Below are 17,062 nucleotides of genomic sequence, written 5' to 3'. Positions count from 1 at the left end.
GTGATCTTTGATTCCACCCTGTCCCTTGAGCCTCACATCCGCTATGTCATTAAAACCTCCTTCTTTCATCTCCGCAACTTCGCCAAACTCAGACCCTCTCTCACACCTCCCGCTGCTGAAAGACTCATCCATGCCTTCATCTCCTCCTGACTGGACTATTGCAACTCACTTCTCCTTGGCATCAGCTCCACCTACATCAACCGACTCCCACTGGTCCAGAACGCAGCCGCCCGACTCATCACCCACACCAAATCCTGGCATCACATCACTCCAGTCCTCAAACAACTTCACTGGCTTCCTATCTCCCACCGGATTCTACAAAATCCTGATCTTCACCTACAAAGCCCTCCACCATCTGGCCCCCCCATATCTCACTGACCTCCTCTCCCCCTACCAACCCTCACGGTCCCTCAGATCCACATCAGCTGGTCTCCTCTCCATCCACAAGTCCAACCTCCGCAGTTTTGGGGACAGAGCCTTCTCCAGGGCAGCTCCCAAGCTCTGGAACTCCCTCCCCCAACTGATCCGCAATTCCGTGTCCCTCACCATCTTCCAGTCCCGCCCCAAGACCCATCTCTTCACCTCTGCCTATCCTTAGCCCCACGTCCCCCTCCCTTTTCATCTGTGCATTAATTGCCTCATATTGTGTTTTTAATTGAATTCTGTCTTTACTTTGTGTACTAGTCATGTCTCTACTATTTATTTCATTCCCCTTACATATTTTTCCTCTACCTGCTAAAGTTTTGTAAGGTGTCCTTGAGACTCTTGAAAGGCGCCCATAAATAAAATGTATTATTATTATTATTATTATTATTATTATTATTATTATTATTATTATTATTATTATTTAAGTAATTATTGGTATGGTTTAATAGTGTGCTGCCGGGTAATGAAACTGCCCTATGCTATTCCTGGTATTTGCATTGGAAAATAATCCATTTTACCCCACAGAACCTTAACTTTTTCATCTCAATCTGAGTGAGTTACTTTTCCAGAATTTCCCTTGAATGTTTTAGTGCACTTATTTACAACAAACTAGTCTCCATTGGTGAAAAACAAACAGAGCACTAAATTTTAATCAACAGCAAGCATTGAAGATTTTTATCTGATTTTCCCTTTTTAAAATTCAGAGATTCCTTTGGCTACACTATTATCTTTTCAGGTAGGAGGGCGGAAGGGTCAGGCCTGCAGTTTTATATGGCTGCTGTCATTGCCATCTCGTAAGCCAATGGAAACAGAAATATAATCACATGCCTAGAAAAATACTCTCAGCACATTAGCCCACTTCAGAGCACAAGGGGGGAATAATGGTCAGGTCCCTAGTCTGAAACTGAGCTTGGAAAATAAAGCATGGGATTTAAAAGTACACATTATCCTTCTGCTTTACAGATTATAAAACAGTCTCTGACTCACAGAAACATGGTATGCTTTGGCTGCCAATGAAACAGATGGGATTCTCCATTCACTGCAAGACTCTTTAAAAATATGTATGGCAGGATTTGTCCATGACAATACCCAATGGACTTAATAAAAAGCATTGGATGGAGAAAGACATCCAGCAATGAAGAATATTCATCGTGCCTGTTCAATATCAATTGTGAGACTTTGAGTGGATTTAAAGGGGATATACAAATCAGAAATAGAAATTATAAAATGGTATGACAGGCAAATTAAGCTCACTGCTGCAAACAAGAGAGGCCTGGACAATGTACGTGGCTGTTTTGCACTCCTGGAAAATACATCACGATGGCATACAGCAAGGGACTACACATTTAAATAAATGGAAGATTCAACAGAACTTTGGGATTTGACAATTTATGATCTTAGATGACGAGTATATTATGTGTTTAGAAAAGAATGAGACAGCTCCCATGAGGAAAGCCGTTGGAAGGTTCAACTCGATTGGGGCAAAGTATATATTTAAGCAAAGGGAAGAGCCTGGTGGAATCAACAATGCAGCCAACAGCTTCCTCTGGATTGTTATACAGAGTTTCTCAGGGTCTCTGCAATCACAGTACAGAGTAAACAATGTGAATGACAGAATGAACAATGTGAACCAAAACAAGGAAATTGGAAAAAGACTATTGTGAAGTGAATACTTTTCAGGTATTGGCAAAATGAAGAAGCCACTTAAACATGATAACCATAAATTGAGGGAATGGCTGCATCAAAGGAATAGCCTTTAGGTCAACCATAAATGCATTGGCTCTCTGTCAGAGCAGCCATCTATCAGAGACCTTTCTAATTCCACCCACTGATCACTTTGCTCTTCCCTCTTCTCTCTACTCTTGCAAACATACTTATTTAAACCATATATTTATCTAGACTTTGAAGGCCACAATGGACCCTCCAACACATCTGAAGGAAGTGCATTCCAGATTCCAACCACATGCTGTGTAAAACGTTGTTCCTCATGTTAGCCTTGATTCTCTTCCTCTTTATACTATAGGAGTATATTATCTTTATATTTTATATTCTTGGTGTTTGTAATACTTGAGATACTTAAATATTATCCTTTATCTATTATTATCATTTGTATTAGCTTTGCTCTGCATGTTTGGATTAGCTTGTTTAAGTTGAGATAAGACATTTGTGCAAAATAATTGTGCTCGCCTTTGTGTGTTTTGTTGAGGGGGAAGGTGTTTGGGTTCTCCATTCGAAGCTAGCTCACTACTTAGCGTAAATTAGCTGTGACAGTTATATGATCTTTGTAACTTTGTAATACCCCTGGCTGAGATAACTAAGAGAGATAATGGAGGCCCAAGATTCTCTTGCAGCCATTAGTGTAAATCAGTGGTGACAATTATATGACCTTTGTAACTCTGTATCAAGCCCTAACTAAGAGAAATAAGGGGCCCAAGAAGGGGAAGCCATGTGGTTTAAACAAGGGTGTGTTACGGAATGGAAAATTACAGGGGAAGGAGGAGAAAAGCAAATGCAAGTGATAGGGTATTGCTGAGGGAATGTTTGCAAGTGATTGGTTATCGATAAGGGCATGTCTGCAAGTGATTGGGTATGGAAATGCACCGGGGTGGGACATACAGACATGCCATAAAAAGAGGCAACTCTTTGTTTGAAAGTGAACTCTCAAGTGATTTGCTCTTTGAGTGTTCCAGCCTCAATTTTCAAATAAAGGTTAGAACTTCTTGAGGAATTATCCATGTCGCCTGAGTTAATTTTGAGTATCAGCAACTACAACAATACACCATCGTTCAGGTATGAAAGAAATACTTCAATTGAGGTTCTGCATATTAGTTTAGTTTAATTGTCCATGATTTTATACTATGTCTTCGGCTGGTAAATAAAAATCTAATGTACCTTAACAAATGCTTTTTCTATAAATCCTACTGTTTTCAATGAGTTGTACAGGCATGCTGCAGCTTCCACACCCCTTTTAGATTAAGTTCCTATATTATATAATGCTTCTTCCTACAAAGTGCATTTCTCCAACTTCAATTTAGCCAACTTTTCCAATACTGTCGTGGACCAACAATGCATTAATGCAACAACAAAGAAGGCACACCAATGCCTCCATTTCCTTAGGAGACTGAGGAAATTTGGTATGTCTCCACTGACTCCTACAAAGTTCTATGAAAGCATACTGTCGGATTACATCACAGTTTGGGCTTATAACACCTCTGCCCAAGACTGCTCGAAATTACAGAGTTGTGGATGTAGCCCAGTCGATCGCACAGACCAGGCTTCAAACCACTAACTCTATCTATGTTTCATGTTGTCTCGAAAAAGCAGCCAACATCATCAAAGATCTTTTCCACTCCTGTCATTCCTTCTTCCTGTTCCTATCCAGCGGAAGGTACAGAAGCTTGAAAGGGCGCACTACCAAACTCACCACCAGAGCAGCTTCATCCCCTCTGTAATCTGGCGTCTGAATGGTTCTTCCATAAGCTTAGAATACTATCTGATTCGCTTCTACCCTATTGCGGACATTGGAATTTGTCTATGGAACTGATGCGCTACAATGCTGTGAACTATACTCTGCATTCGGTATCTTCCCCTATGCTCTATCTTTTATATTTGAGTTTGACGATTGTATTGATGTAGAGTATTATCTGATCTGATTGGATAGCATGCAAAACAAAGCTTTTCACTGTATCTTGGTACACATGGCAATAGGACACCCTAACCAAAAAATAACTGAAATCACTTTGTAATGTATCCAATTCCTCAACTCTCTCCTCATTCGTTCTAACTTTGGGAGCACCCTCTTCCTCCATTAATACAGGTGCTTAGGAGATCCAAATAAGGAAAACCTCCGAATAGCGACATTTCTTCAGTCCTTGAAGAAAGGTCCTAAAAAGTTCTGAGGAAAAAGTTCCCACGGTACTGTCGATACACAGTGTATCGTGAGTTTGGGGGAACTTTTTTAACTCAACAGCAGCTTGTCGCTGCCCCCCACCTACTCCCCTCTGCTTCCCAGAGTGTGTGATCCCTTCCCTCCCCTCCCAGTCCCCCGCGCATTGCACCGGCGCGGGGGCTTTGCACGGTCTTCAAGCTAGTGCCACTCACCGGAGACATCAGGACCAACGGGACAAAAAAACGTTTCCACTGTTGTCTCAAAAAGCAGCCAACCCAGCCCCGTCAATTCCAGAGATCTTTTAGGGACCACTCGGGCTGTGTCTCCGGCCACCCCCCTGTCCAGGAGCTTCTGGGAACTGTGGGGTTGTTTGCAGTTGCAGAGGGAGGAAGGTACAGAAGCTCCATTCCAGGGGGGTGAAACGGGCCAACGGGCCACCGACTGCAACACGGAGATCCCACCACAGCCAGCAGCAACTTAGCCCAGCCCCTCTGTAATCCAGAGGTCCCGGGTTGAATGAGGGGGCCATAAGCTGTGGGCGAAATACCATCGCTGATTCGCATCGGGGAGCGGTTCTACCCCTATTGCGGACAGGAGCTGAGAGACGTTGGACCACCAGAAGCCGCTATGGGCCGCTGATGGCAGTTCGCCCACAGCCCGAGCTGCAATATCGACACCGACCCCCAGGCTATACTCACGGAGATCCCAGAGACTCGCATCTTCCCCTATGCTCTATCTTTTATATTTCCAGAGGAACCCGGGGTTGCGGATGAGGGGGCGATTGTATTGTCGCCGTAGAGGGGATTTCCTCTGGATTTGAGGGACAGGGAGACACAGCGGCTTTTGATGGTGGGCAATCACTTCCATTCTGCCCAAAAGTAAACCTCTCCTCACTGTCTCTTGGTACATCATGGCAATAGGACACCAGCCTAACCAAAAAGAAAAACCTACATTGAAGACTCACTTTCGTAATGAGTAACTCCAATTCGAGGCGCAACTCTCTCCTCATTCGTTCACTCTACTTTGGGTTAAAATCTACCTTCTTCCCCAAAAAATGATACAAAAAGTATTAATCTGCATACCTTAAAATTGTTCTTAACATCCATGTGCAAGTTCCATTTTTTGGCCTCAATGCTCCCCAATCATCAATGTATGATCCCTTTTACCCATTGATATGCCTATGAAACACTGCAGATTTCTATTGTAGTTGGCAGCCTAGCTTTTTCCATAGGCTTTCTTTGTTCCTCTTAGTTTTTATTATTCCACTGATTCTTTTGAAATCAGCCTGGTTCTATCTGTGATTTGCAACCTAACATTTGTCACATGCAGCCTTTTTTGTTAATTTAACTTCCTCCTCAACTCTTCTGTTGCAAAGACGGAATTTTTTTGCACTTCCTTTGGTCCTCACGGAAATGTGTCTCAATACCATCTCTCACCTTCTCTTAAACCATTATTCTGCTCTCGTGTTGCTGTCTTCTCGCTGGGAAATTGAAATGTCAATGATTTGAATGTAGTTTAAGAAAATCAAAAGTCCTCAATATTTAATGTAATGTAATGTAATGTAATGTAATGGATGCTACATCCCTTCAATCAGATGAAAATTAAATAAAAACAACTGATTTTGGAAATCTGTGGTAAAAAAAAAACAGGATATGCTGGAAACACTCTGCAGGTTGGTAGAGAACAACAGAATTAATATTTCCACTCCAGTCACAGACCATTCATCAAAATGGTGGAAGATCCTACATTAGATCTGATGAAGAGTCTTCGCTGAAATGTTGACCCTGTTTCCATTTTCATAGATGCCGCCTGGCTGACGTGAAATGTTTCCAGCATTTTCTGTTTCTATTATATCTTGAATGAAATGGGACCAGCGGTTTTTAATTGCGATCAAAGCACACATTTTGAATTTAATTAGAACAGAATACTAATTAATATTAATGTCTAAGTTGTCACATTTTATTGGCCAATAAAATGTGACAACCTAGAAATTAATATTGATGATGTTCCCAAAGTTGTACATTTTTGTAACTAAAAACTCAGTACAGATTTTTAATATACTCATGATTTGATGAAAATCACGGATAAAGGATGGTTGGCGGCTTTGTAAAGTGTGTTTTATGAACTGTTTCATTCGATCATGAGGTGTGGGCCTTGCGGATAAGATTAATATTTGTTGACTTTGGAATGAATGGTTTGCTGGCTCATTTCAGAGTGCAGTTAAGAGTCAATTGCATTGCCGTAGGCCTGATATTATATTTAGGGCAAACCAGATGATGATGGCAGATTTCATTCCCAGTAGGACATCAATGAACCAGATGGGTATCTTATCAACACACATTTCATGGTCACCAAATGATTCATTTCCAGGCTATAGTGAAATAATGCAAATAAAGTGGAGGCAGCCACAGACTGAAAGTATATTAAATGTCTCAGTAATGTTGTAAGTTTCTCAACCATCCAACTGCCAAGTAATTTGAGAATAGAAGTTCTTACTCACAATATTTAATAATAATTTGTTTTATTTAAAATAATGCTGAATTTTGTTCCACAACTAATAAAAGTTGAACAGGGACATGATGTTATCAACAATAATAAGCAAGACTGCAATTACCACCTGTTTTTAAAAGCACGGTATCAATGTAAGATCTTATGAACATTTTACACTCAGGGTTGCATCCCACATCGGGTTAGATTTCAAACTGAGATGTGATGAATGATTTGGACAGAGTGTGGAGTGGAACAAAGAGCTTCCCTGGTCTATAGTATTACAACTCACAGTTGTGATGGAGTAGACTCCTTTTAGTATGGGTCATTTTTGGGCAACCCACAAGGTAGTTCCACATGGAGCTACATTGAGGCAGTAGCATTCACATCCACCAAGGGGAGTCTGGTTCGGAGTCGAGAATCACAGTTGTGTGCAATTCTAGTCACCCTGTCACAGGAAGGATGTGGAGGATTTGGAGATGGTGCAGAAGAGGTTTACCAGGATGTTTAAGAAAGAACTGCAGATGCTGGAAAATCGAAGATAGACAAAAGTGCTGGAGAAACTCAGCGGGTGTGGCAGCATCTATGGAGCGAAGGAAATAGGCAACGTTTCGGGCCGAAACCCATCCTCAGACTGATGTGGGATGGGGGGGCGGGAAGAAGAAAGGACGAGGAGGAGCCAGAGGGCTGTGGGAGAGCTGAGAAGGGAAGGAGACAATAAGGAAATTGGAGAAGTCAATGTTAATGTCTGCCGAGCTTCACAGTCGTGTATCTCTGGCTTCATAAATGTTGTCTCCATTCCTTCTCCCCACGCTGTCTCCCCCTTCTCCCATCCTCTTTTAAAGGATTTAAGTTCCCCTTCCCGTATACTGTGTTTTCACCATCTTAATTACAGCGCAAACCTTCCTGTTCAATGCTGTTTTGAAAATTTTCTGCTCTACAAAATAGTGACATTTATTCGCATTAGCCAAAACAACATTAGTAGGCTAACTTGAGTGATGCACTCTCTTTCAGGGTAGGCATTAGTGTAAAATTTCCCCAATTAGTAATAGTTTCACCCATATCTTTGTCCTCAGGATATAATAGACAACAGTAACTAAAACAAGTCATGCTTTAATACATACAGCACTCATATAACTCCTGAGCAGTGATAACAAAAAGGAGTGAATTGGTACAAAGTGGGCTGTGTCCAGGAAAGAGAGTGGAAATGGGGGAGTGGGGTGAGGGTGGGCTAAGGGGAACCCGCACAATGTCTTAAAAAAACTGTGCATGCAGAAGGGAGCTTCCTTGTACAATGGGCACTTTTTGATTGAAAGATACAGGATGGAGTCAGAACTTCCCATCCATAAGTTTCGCATAGAGAGTGGGGAATTTCTGGAACTCTCTGCCCCAGAAGGTAGTTGAGGCCAGTTCATTGGCTATATTTAAGAGGGAGTTAGCTGTGGCCCTTGTGGCTAAAGGGATCAGGGGGTATGGAGAGAAGGCAGGTACAGGATACTGAGTTGGATGATCAGCCATGATCTTCATCGAATGGCCGAATGGCCTACTCCTGCACCTATTTTCTATGTATCTATGTATAAAGTCCACGCTGACCATTGATTACCTGTTCATACTAGATCTATGTTATCCCAATTTCTCTTCCACTCCCGACACATTAGCGCCAATTCTGTTTACAGGGGTCAATTAACCTACAAACCCACATGGTTTTTGTATGTGGGAGAAAGCTGGAGTACCCAAAAGAAACCCATGTGATCACAGGAAGAATGTGCAAACTCCACACAGACAGCACCCAAGGTCAGGATCTTGTCTCTGACGCTGTGAAGCAGCACTTTAATATGTGCCACCATGCTGCCATGTGGAAGAATGTTCACAAAGAGGTGTCAGTAAGAGCATGAAGACCTTATTTGAATGCCAGCACTGTTATGTTCCCTGATATACAGACAAATGACACCTTTGAGGTACGAATGGAGAACCAAAAATGAAAGATTCCCCTCTTTGCTTAGAGAAATGTTCTGGAATTCTGTCATGGATGAGTCAGCAACCATGCTACAGATTAATATGTATGAGCAGAGGCAGCCTGCAAAGGTCCTGAGGCAAGATTTCTGAAAGTGAGGTTGACTCTGACATTGAAAGCAGTGAATGGATTTGAGCTTCTAAATACATCCCAAATCATCTTCTCCATTTTGAGTGGTCCATGGGCCAAAGATTCCCAGGACTCAACAGGAATATTGCCTTTCCTCGAGGAGGCTTTGACAACATCCTTGAACTTTGAGGAGGCTTTGACAACATCCTTGAACTTTGTGCTTCTGTCCACAGGAATCTTTCCCCAGAACAGAGTTTGAACCAAAGGCAATGGAATCTTTGTCCATGCAAATAAAGATTTTAAGGACGTTGTAGAAATTAATTTCAAGATGCGCATGTTGAGTATCAAATACATGATCAATCGAAAGGAATCGTTCATAAATAAATCACAATAGGAAACTGCAATAGATTCACAAGTTGTGGGGAGAAAAACGAAGCCATTGTATACATTGTTGCAAAATAAAATAAATATTACATATAAAATTATTCAAATATTTGAGTGGCTTCATTATCGTAACAATTTGGCATCCAACAAGTGCCTATGGCATTTTAAAGCACATTGGGGTAAAACATGTTCATGGGCAACGACAGAGCACGTAGGATGGTTAACATATTGGCAGCCCATTATTCAACCATTTCATGCAGATGGGGCACACATCAGTTGTGTCGTTAATCACCTTATGTTATTGCTTACAATGCAAACCTATCCACTCAAATTGGTGTCCATAGATTACTAACTTCAAATGTACAAAATAATCTATTAACAAATATAGTATATCTTCTATTCAGTAGCAGAGCAAAATGAGCACTGCTTAATACAGTATTGCCTAGTACACTACAAACTTTGCACATGCTGCTCACTACCATAGCCATGTGAAAGACTCAATTTTGTCAACATGTTTCTCATCTTGTATAAAGCCCATGAAACAACTTGCCTCCTATACACCCCACCTGAATTTCATTATTTCAGGTGTATTGAGCTTTTTACATAGCCATTTTTATATATTCCAGATGCATTACACTTTGCCCAAAACATTTAATGCCTTTTCACACTCCATGTTCTCCTCTGTCTGTTATAGAACCCACTCATTACATAGATTGCTTATATATCCAAGTGTTTCATAAACTCCACTAGTTATATAGATTGACTACAAAATACTGCTTGTCCATATTTACATAGAACACAGAAAGAGGCAATTCAGCACACTAGGTTAATGGTGCCTCACAGAACAAACCCAATTTCCCACCGATTTCCTCGGTAACTAATTCTCCCCAGATCCCATCAACTCCTCTCCAGATTCCACCATTCACCTACACCTGTACCAATTTATAGAAATGATTAGGGCTGCACGGTGGCGCAGCGGTGGAGTTGCTGCCTTACGTATCACCAGAGACCCGGGTTCGATCCTGACTGAATCCGCATCGACCAGCGATCCCCGCACATATCCTACACACACTAGGGACAATTGACATTTATACCAAGCTAATTCACCTACATACCTGGATGTCTTTGGAATGTAGGAGGAAACCAAAGATCTTGGAGAAAATCCACGCAGGTCACGTGGAGAACTCTGTACAGACAGCACCCATGGCCGGGATTGAACCGGGTCTCCGGCACTGTAAGTATTGTAAGGCAGCAACTATGCGCCACCATACCATCCACACATATACATAATAGCATACATAATATATAAAGTTTTGTTAAGCAACCCTGTCATTAGGCGCATCATCTGGTATACAACCAATTTATTCTATAACCTCTCCATTTGAACAATCAGTTTCCTTTGTAAATCAGGGTTCCATAGTGACATTAGGAAGTTGATTTGAAAGAATTTGACTGTTGTATTACAACTCAGTAGGGAAGTGGAGGCTACATCCAGTTGAATTAACTTCGGCAGCACTGATGACCAAACTCTTGAGGGTCATCGGCTGAATCTTCTCCAATTCTGTAACTCCCTCTCCCGTGTTATGTGTAAACACTCTCCCTCATCAGAAAGCTGACCACATCCACTTTCGGCAGACCCCTCACTCAGCTACAATCCATGCCCCGATAAACTTCAAATTTGTACTCTTTGTAACATCAGTTCTTGTGTTTTAAATAATCTCACCTAAACTACGAGACACAAGGATTTGCAGATGTTGGAATCTTGAGCAAAATACAACGTGCTGGAGGAACACAGTGGGTCAGGCAACATCTGCAGAGGAAATGGATAGACGATGTATCAGGTCAGGCCCTTTCTTCAGAATGTCCTTTCCCCAGTCTGATGAAGGGTCCCGGCTGAAATACTTTCTGTTCATTCCACCACAGATGTTGCCTGACATGCTGATTTCCACCATTACTGTGTTTTGCCCAGCTAAATTACTGTCCATTTGGATACTTTTCCCAACCTAGCTCTGAGATGTAACTTGTGCAGCACTTACAAATGGTTAGGACAACTTCACATCAGAAAAGAATATTGCATGTGATTTATAACTGTGCAAATTTGCAGATGACACAAAGCTGGATGGCAGTGTGAACTGTGAGGAGGATGCTATGAGAATGCAGGGTGACTTGGATAGGTTGGGGGAGTGGGCTGATGCATGGCAGATGTAGTTTAATGTGGATAAATGTGAAGTTATCCACTTTGGTAGCAAAAACAGGAAGGCAGATTATAATCTAAATGGCATCAAGTTGGGAAAAGGGGAAATACAATGGGATCTGGGGGTCCTTGTTCATCAGTCAGTGAAAGTAAGCATGTAGGTACAGCAGGCAGTGAAGAAAGCGAATGGCACGTTGGCCTTTATAACAAGAGGAGTTGAGTATAGGAGCAAAAAGGTCCTTCTGCAGTTGTATAGGACCCGAGTGAGACTGCACCTGTAGTATTGTGTGCAGTTTAGGTCCCCTAATTTGAGGAAGGACATTCTTCCTATTGAGGAAGTGCAGCGTAGGTTTACAAGGTTAATTTCGGGGATGGCGGCACTGTAATATGCTGAGAGAATGGAGCGGCTGGGCTTGTACACTCTGGAGTTTAGAAGGATGAGAGGGAATCTTATTGAAACATATAAGTTTATGAAGGGTTTGGAAACGCTAGAGGCAGGAAACATGTTCCCGATGTTGGGGGAGTCCAGAACCCGGGGCCACAGTTTAAGGATAAGGAGTAAGCCATTTAGAATGGAGACGGGGAAACACTTTTTCACACAGAGTTGTTAGTCCGTGGAATTCTCTGCGTCAGAGGGCGGTGGAGGCCAGTTCTCTGGATACTTTCAAGAGAGAGCTGGATAGGCCTCTTAAAGATAGTGGAGTCAGGGGATAATGGGAAAAGGCAGGAACGGGGTACTGATTGGGGGATGATCAGCCATGATCACATTGAATGGCGGTGGTGGCTCGAAGGGCCGAATGGCCAACTCCTGCACCTATTATCTATTGTCTATTGCCTATAACATGTTCCTCCAGAACTGCAGTCTGTATATTTCTAAGTCCATTGTGTCCTCGGCTTGACCTCATCTTTGACTAAAAACAGCTCTTGTCTTGGCTCAGTGTTATGGATATTATGTCTACATCCCTTCTGAAGGGGTTGTACATGTTTCAGATGTGGCATGGTTTACAATGAACAATGTTCCTTCATAAATTTTACCAGCAGGAAAACAACACTGTTTAAATCGCCTTACTCATTTAACAGGGCACTGGATGTTACTGTTTTAAAGGAAAATACATTTTACGGAGCTGTAGGAATATAGTGATAAGTTTAACTGCAGGCACAGGAAAAGTAAGCGAGATCTCGTCCAATCGAGTACATTGTCCTTTGGACCATGCAGTCACAGAGCATGCTCTAGGCCTTCTTTATATTTTTCAGTATTTGGGGTGTGAGTGTCAATAACAAGGCCAACATTTATTGCCCATCCCGAAGAAAAGGCAACGGTGAGTTGCAGTCCTTCCGAGAAATGTGCTCCCATAAAGTTCTCAGGTAAAGTGTTAATAACATTAATGGAACCGCAGATAATTCCAAAACATGACGGTGTGTCAGATAGAGAGGAACCTTCTTCCCGTGTACTTGTCTCTCTTGCTGGTAGAGCTTGTGGGTTTGGAGGCACTGACAGATGAACCCAGGTGAGTAACTTGGTGCATTTTGTGCAGTGTACGTCACCAGCGGTGAAAGGAATGAAAGTTTCAGATACTTGATCAGATGTTAATCAACTAAGCTGCTCTGCCCTGGATGATGTTGAACTTCTTGAGTATTTTTGGAACTGCAGTCATCAAGTGTTTGGAATAGAGAACAATGAATTCTTACATAAAAATAAGCACTCAAAAAAGGCTCCCATAGAACATCTGTATAATGAGATTACCACAAACTTATTGCAGAGTGAATTGTTTATATTTTTGCTCCAATATACCCACAAACATTGATGTCTAGTGAAACCTTATTTACGGCTGACACTCACTGAAGCAATTGAATCCATTGTTTAAGTAGCTTTATGGACATAGCATTTGCTTGCTTAAATTCTCTACTGAGCTTTGTACCTTTTCTACTTCTGTTTACAACTTCTGGGACTAATATTGATAGTTATATGGTAGCTATAAATATAAATATGAACTAGAAACAAGAGACAACTGCTGAACAAGCGATAATTATTTTAGTATTTTGCTAAGTAGCCTCTTTTTCCTGCTTTGATGTTCAAATACATATTTTGCTCATTTGCAAGTTGCAGATGAAAATGACACTTTAACAAACCTCTATTAGTTTCTGGGAGTACAATTTTCTCCACTGTAAGAAATAGATTTGAATTTCATCAATGCTGCTACCTTCAAGAAGACTGTTGACTTTGCAAGATGCATCAATCCAAATTTTATTCTGTCCTCTAATTCAAGGCAATACTCATTCTAGGATATTGCTCTGAGGTTAATGATTCTTTGCGGTAGTCTCATGTTTGTGTGTTAGCCAAAGGGCACAGTGCCCCGGTAAAGCTGATATGTTTCCAGGCTCTCCTACATCCGCTGAGCACAGGGATGAAGTCAAGCCTTGGAGCTTTCCGGCATGTTTGTTGGACACAGCTATCGCTATGGGGAGGGTCTGAGCCTGGACAGGAATTAATTCACAATATGAAAATGCATCAAAATCATAACCGATTAAAACATTTTGCATGATTTTTTATCGGGAACTTCCAGGGGAAAACTTACCCCAACACCCCACATTAGGCATTAACACTAACATGATGGGAAGTGGGAATAGTGACTAATATAGCATTTGCATGCTGTCAATAATGACCATTAAAACTATAACTATTCAGTTAATCCAACTTTTAGTGTCTATAACTGTCTTCAGATTGGTTTTCCTTGCCACAAACTTAATATGCCTAGGCAGAAGTTCTTTTTAACACTACATTTAAAAGGAGTTGCATTTGGAGGCTTACTGCAGTTCAGAACACCTGTAAGCTGTGTTCAGATATTTTAAGGATCTTTAATTATATACAATCAAGCATCACATGAAATGTAAGAGTTTTGTTACTGACAAAACAAGTGCTCCAAAAAATACATCACTCTTTTCTGATTACTCATGTGCAATATACGAAGTGCAGATGGGAAAGATTGTGATGGACTTCAGGGCTGAAATATGCATAATGCCAATCCTTTGCCTGTTCAACAAAGGGAGAAGAAAGACACAAGAAAGACACAGATGCTGGAACCATGAGCAAAAAGAGTGTTGTGGGAACTCAGTGGGCCAGGCAGCTTCTAGGGCCATTTTTGGATTGGGACCCTTGTTCAGACATTTGATTAGAGGGAGTAAGCTGGAAAATAGCATTGGGGGCAGAATGTCTGGCAAGTGATAGGCACATTCAGATGAGGGGGTTTGTGACAGATTTGTGGTGTAAGTGACAAAGGCTAGAGGTGAAAAGGAGGCAAAAGGGTGTCCGATTACAAGAGGAGGAGGAAATGTAAAGCCAGATGGAGGGATGCGAGTGGCAGAGAACATGGAGCAGGAGAAAGAGGTGGGGAAAGGGAAAATGGGGGACCCAGGGATGGGTGATGGGTGTACAAAGGTGGAGAAAGGAGCAGGCTGATCTGGGAGGGCGGCGGTGATGAAGATTGTGGGATAAATGGCGGCAGATTGGGGTGGGGGTCATTGGAAAGAAAGAAGGGTAGGGGGCTAATACTGAAAGTTGGAAAATTCAACGTTCATACCATTCGGTTGTAAGCTACCCAAATGAAACACTGTTTCTCCAATTTGTTGCGTATTCACCCTGGAAGAGGCCAAGGGCAGAAATAATGGTATGGGAATGGGAAGGAGAGTGAACCAGGAGAGTCAGCAGGAAATGGCAGAGAGAGCGTAAGTATTTGGTGACAAGAGAGAAGAAATGTTGGAACTAACCGCATTAATTTTTAATGGATAAAACAGGTAATATTAACTATACTCTGTTCATACAGTTGAATTTGATATTTTCTGTCGAAGCAACTACTGTATATCTTACCAGAGATATTTTTGTTTTGTTTTCAGCAAGGGAGGAGAACAGGCAAATGAACACGTTCATGTTTACACGCCACCACAGACTATGACAATGCACTAACTAGTGGAATACCATTAACACTCTTAATAAAAAAATAACAAAGAAAAATCATATTACTGCAGTGGGTCAAATTTTTAAATTATTTTGTTTGAAGCGGTTTACAATACTTTCATTGGGAACTAGATAATGGTGAGCAAAGACAATTTCTTCTTCAATGTTCTTGAGCATAAAACCACTGTAATTAGATTTTCACATTCACGCTGTTGGTTTGAATAACACAAAGAGCAATGCAATACATTCTGCCACTGTATGAAGGTCGATGTATCATAAATATGAAACCTGCATAGAGATTCAGTTCCATGATGGATAAAAAACATGCACGGGATTTCACTTCCATGGAAATGAATCTCTGAGATAAATGGCAATGCATGGCTGCTATGATCTGGCAGTTGGCCGCACCCTTGGAAAAATCCCAAAAGTTCTGCTATCGGCTCAAGAAGCAGGACATGGAAGCAGGAAGGCGGTGTGGCTGCGGTGATCACAGTGAGTGATGGTGGCGGAGGTGGCCGCAGGAGGCCTTACAGCAGGGAGAGCTTGTGGACCGAACACAGCCTGTGGCAGCTGCACAGCGCGGGTGGGGGAGCTGATGGCAATGCACTGGACCAGGCTGACCCCTACACCATCGATCCAGAGTAGCCAAGACATGGGGCCTTAAAGGAAGAATATAAGAAATTGCATGTCTTCTTAGGTCTAGATCGAACCTTTCAGAGACCTGAAGTTGCAAACTGGCACCAGAAATGGCGACTCGCAGTGTGCTGGTCCAGAAGAGGATCTGTTGTACTCATGCATAGTATGATTTGACTGGATAGCATGTAGAACAAGCCATACACATGACAATATTAAACTAAACTATTACCTGACCACCCAGGTTTTCAAAAACAAAATACTTCAAGTTCTGCCAATTGGAAGAAAAATGAAAGGTCTTCAACCTGTATCATTAAACCTGACACTGCAATTTTCTTTCCTGACCTGTGGATGATTTTCCAACGTCTTCTGTTTTGACCCAAGCTTTCATATCATTTTACAGTTCATAACAGGTATGGCTTCCAGGTGGTTAGGAAAACTCACAGGGTTAGATATTTTCTGGGAAATGGTGATTTCAAGGAAAATGGCATACATTCTTCAAATTCTCAAAGGTATAAACAATGTCTAAGAACAAGGGAAGCACAAACCCTGAATTTCCACACAATACAGTAAAATCATTTGTAAAAATTAAGCTCCACTTCTCTTTCTTGCCATGTCATTACATTCTTTGAGACTAGGAACCAATTAATCTCAGCCTTGAATATACTGAACTAGTCAACCTCAACAGTCTTTTAGGGTAAATAACTCACAATCCTCTGATTAAGGATATTTCTCCTCTACATTAACTGGCCTCCATCCCCTCGTTCAGAAACAATCTTCCCACTTCCCCCCTTACATCCCCCCTCCCCACCGACCATCTTTCCATTTGGAGGAAAATATCTCTCAAACCCATGCAATTTATGTTTTAATGAGGAACCTCTTTCATTCTTTGAACTGCAGTGAATATTGGAGCCACAAGAAACTGCAGATGCTGGAATCTTGAGCAAAACACAGAGTGCTGAAAGAATTCAGCAGGTAAGTCAGCATCTGTGGAGGGAATGGACAGGCAGGTGA

At 41.7% G+C, this 17,062-nt stretch overlaps 1 protein-coding gene and 1 long non-coding RNA gene across 5 annotated transcripts in view; one reads left to right on the top strand and one right to left on the bottom strand.

Moving 5' to 3' along the window:
* The window catches only part of LOC129712397 (zinc finger protein 385D-like), a 288,509-nt gene that overhangs the window by 81,248 nt on the left and 190,199 nt on the right, over positions 1–17,062 (bottom strand). The gene's annotated exons all lie outside the window — the stretch shown is intronic.
* LOC129712412 (uncharacterized) lies at positions 1,093–16,789 on the top strand. Its single transcript, XR_008726050.1, has 3 exons — positions 1,093–3,216; positions 10,406–10,503; positions 15,355–16,789. It is a non-coding gene; the product is annotated as an uncharacterized LOC129712412 (long non-coding RNA).

Source organism: Leucoraja erinacea, chromosome 2 (assembly GCF_028641065.1).
Source record: "Leucoraja erinacea ecotype New England chromosome 2, Leri_hhj_1, whole genome shotgun sequence".
NCBI lineage: Eukaryota > Metazoa > Chordata > Chondrichthyes > Rajiformes > Rajidae > Leucoraja > Leucoraja erinaceus.
The sequence above is the reverse complement of the archived record's forward strand: the minus strand, read 5'-3'. Positions and strand labels throughout refer to the sequence as shown.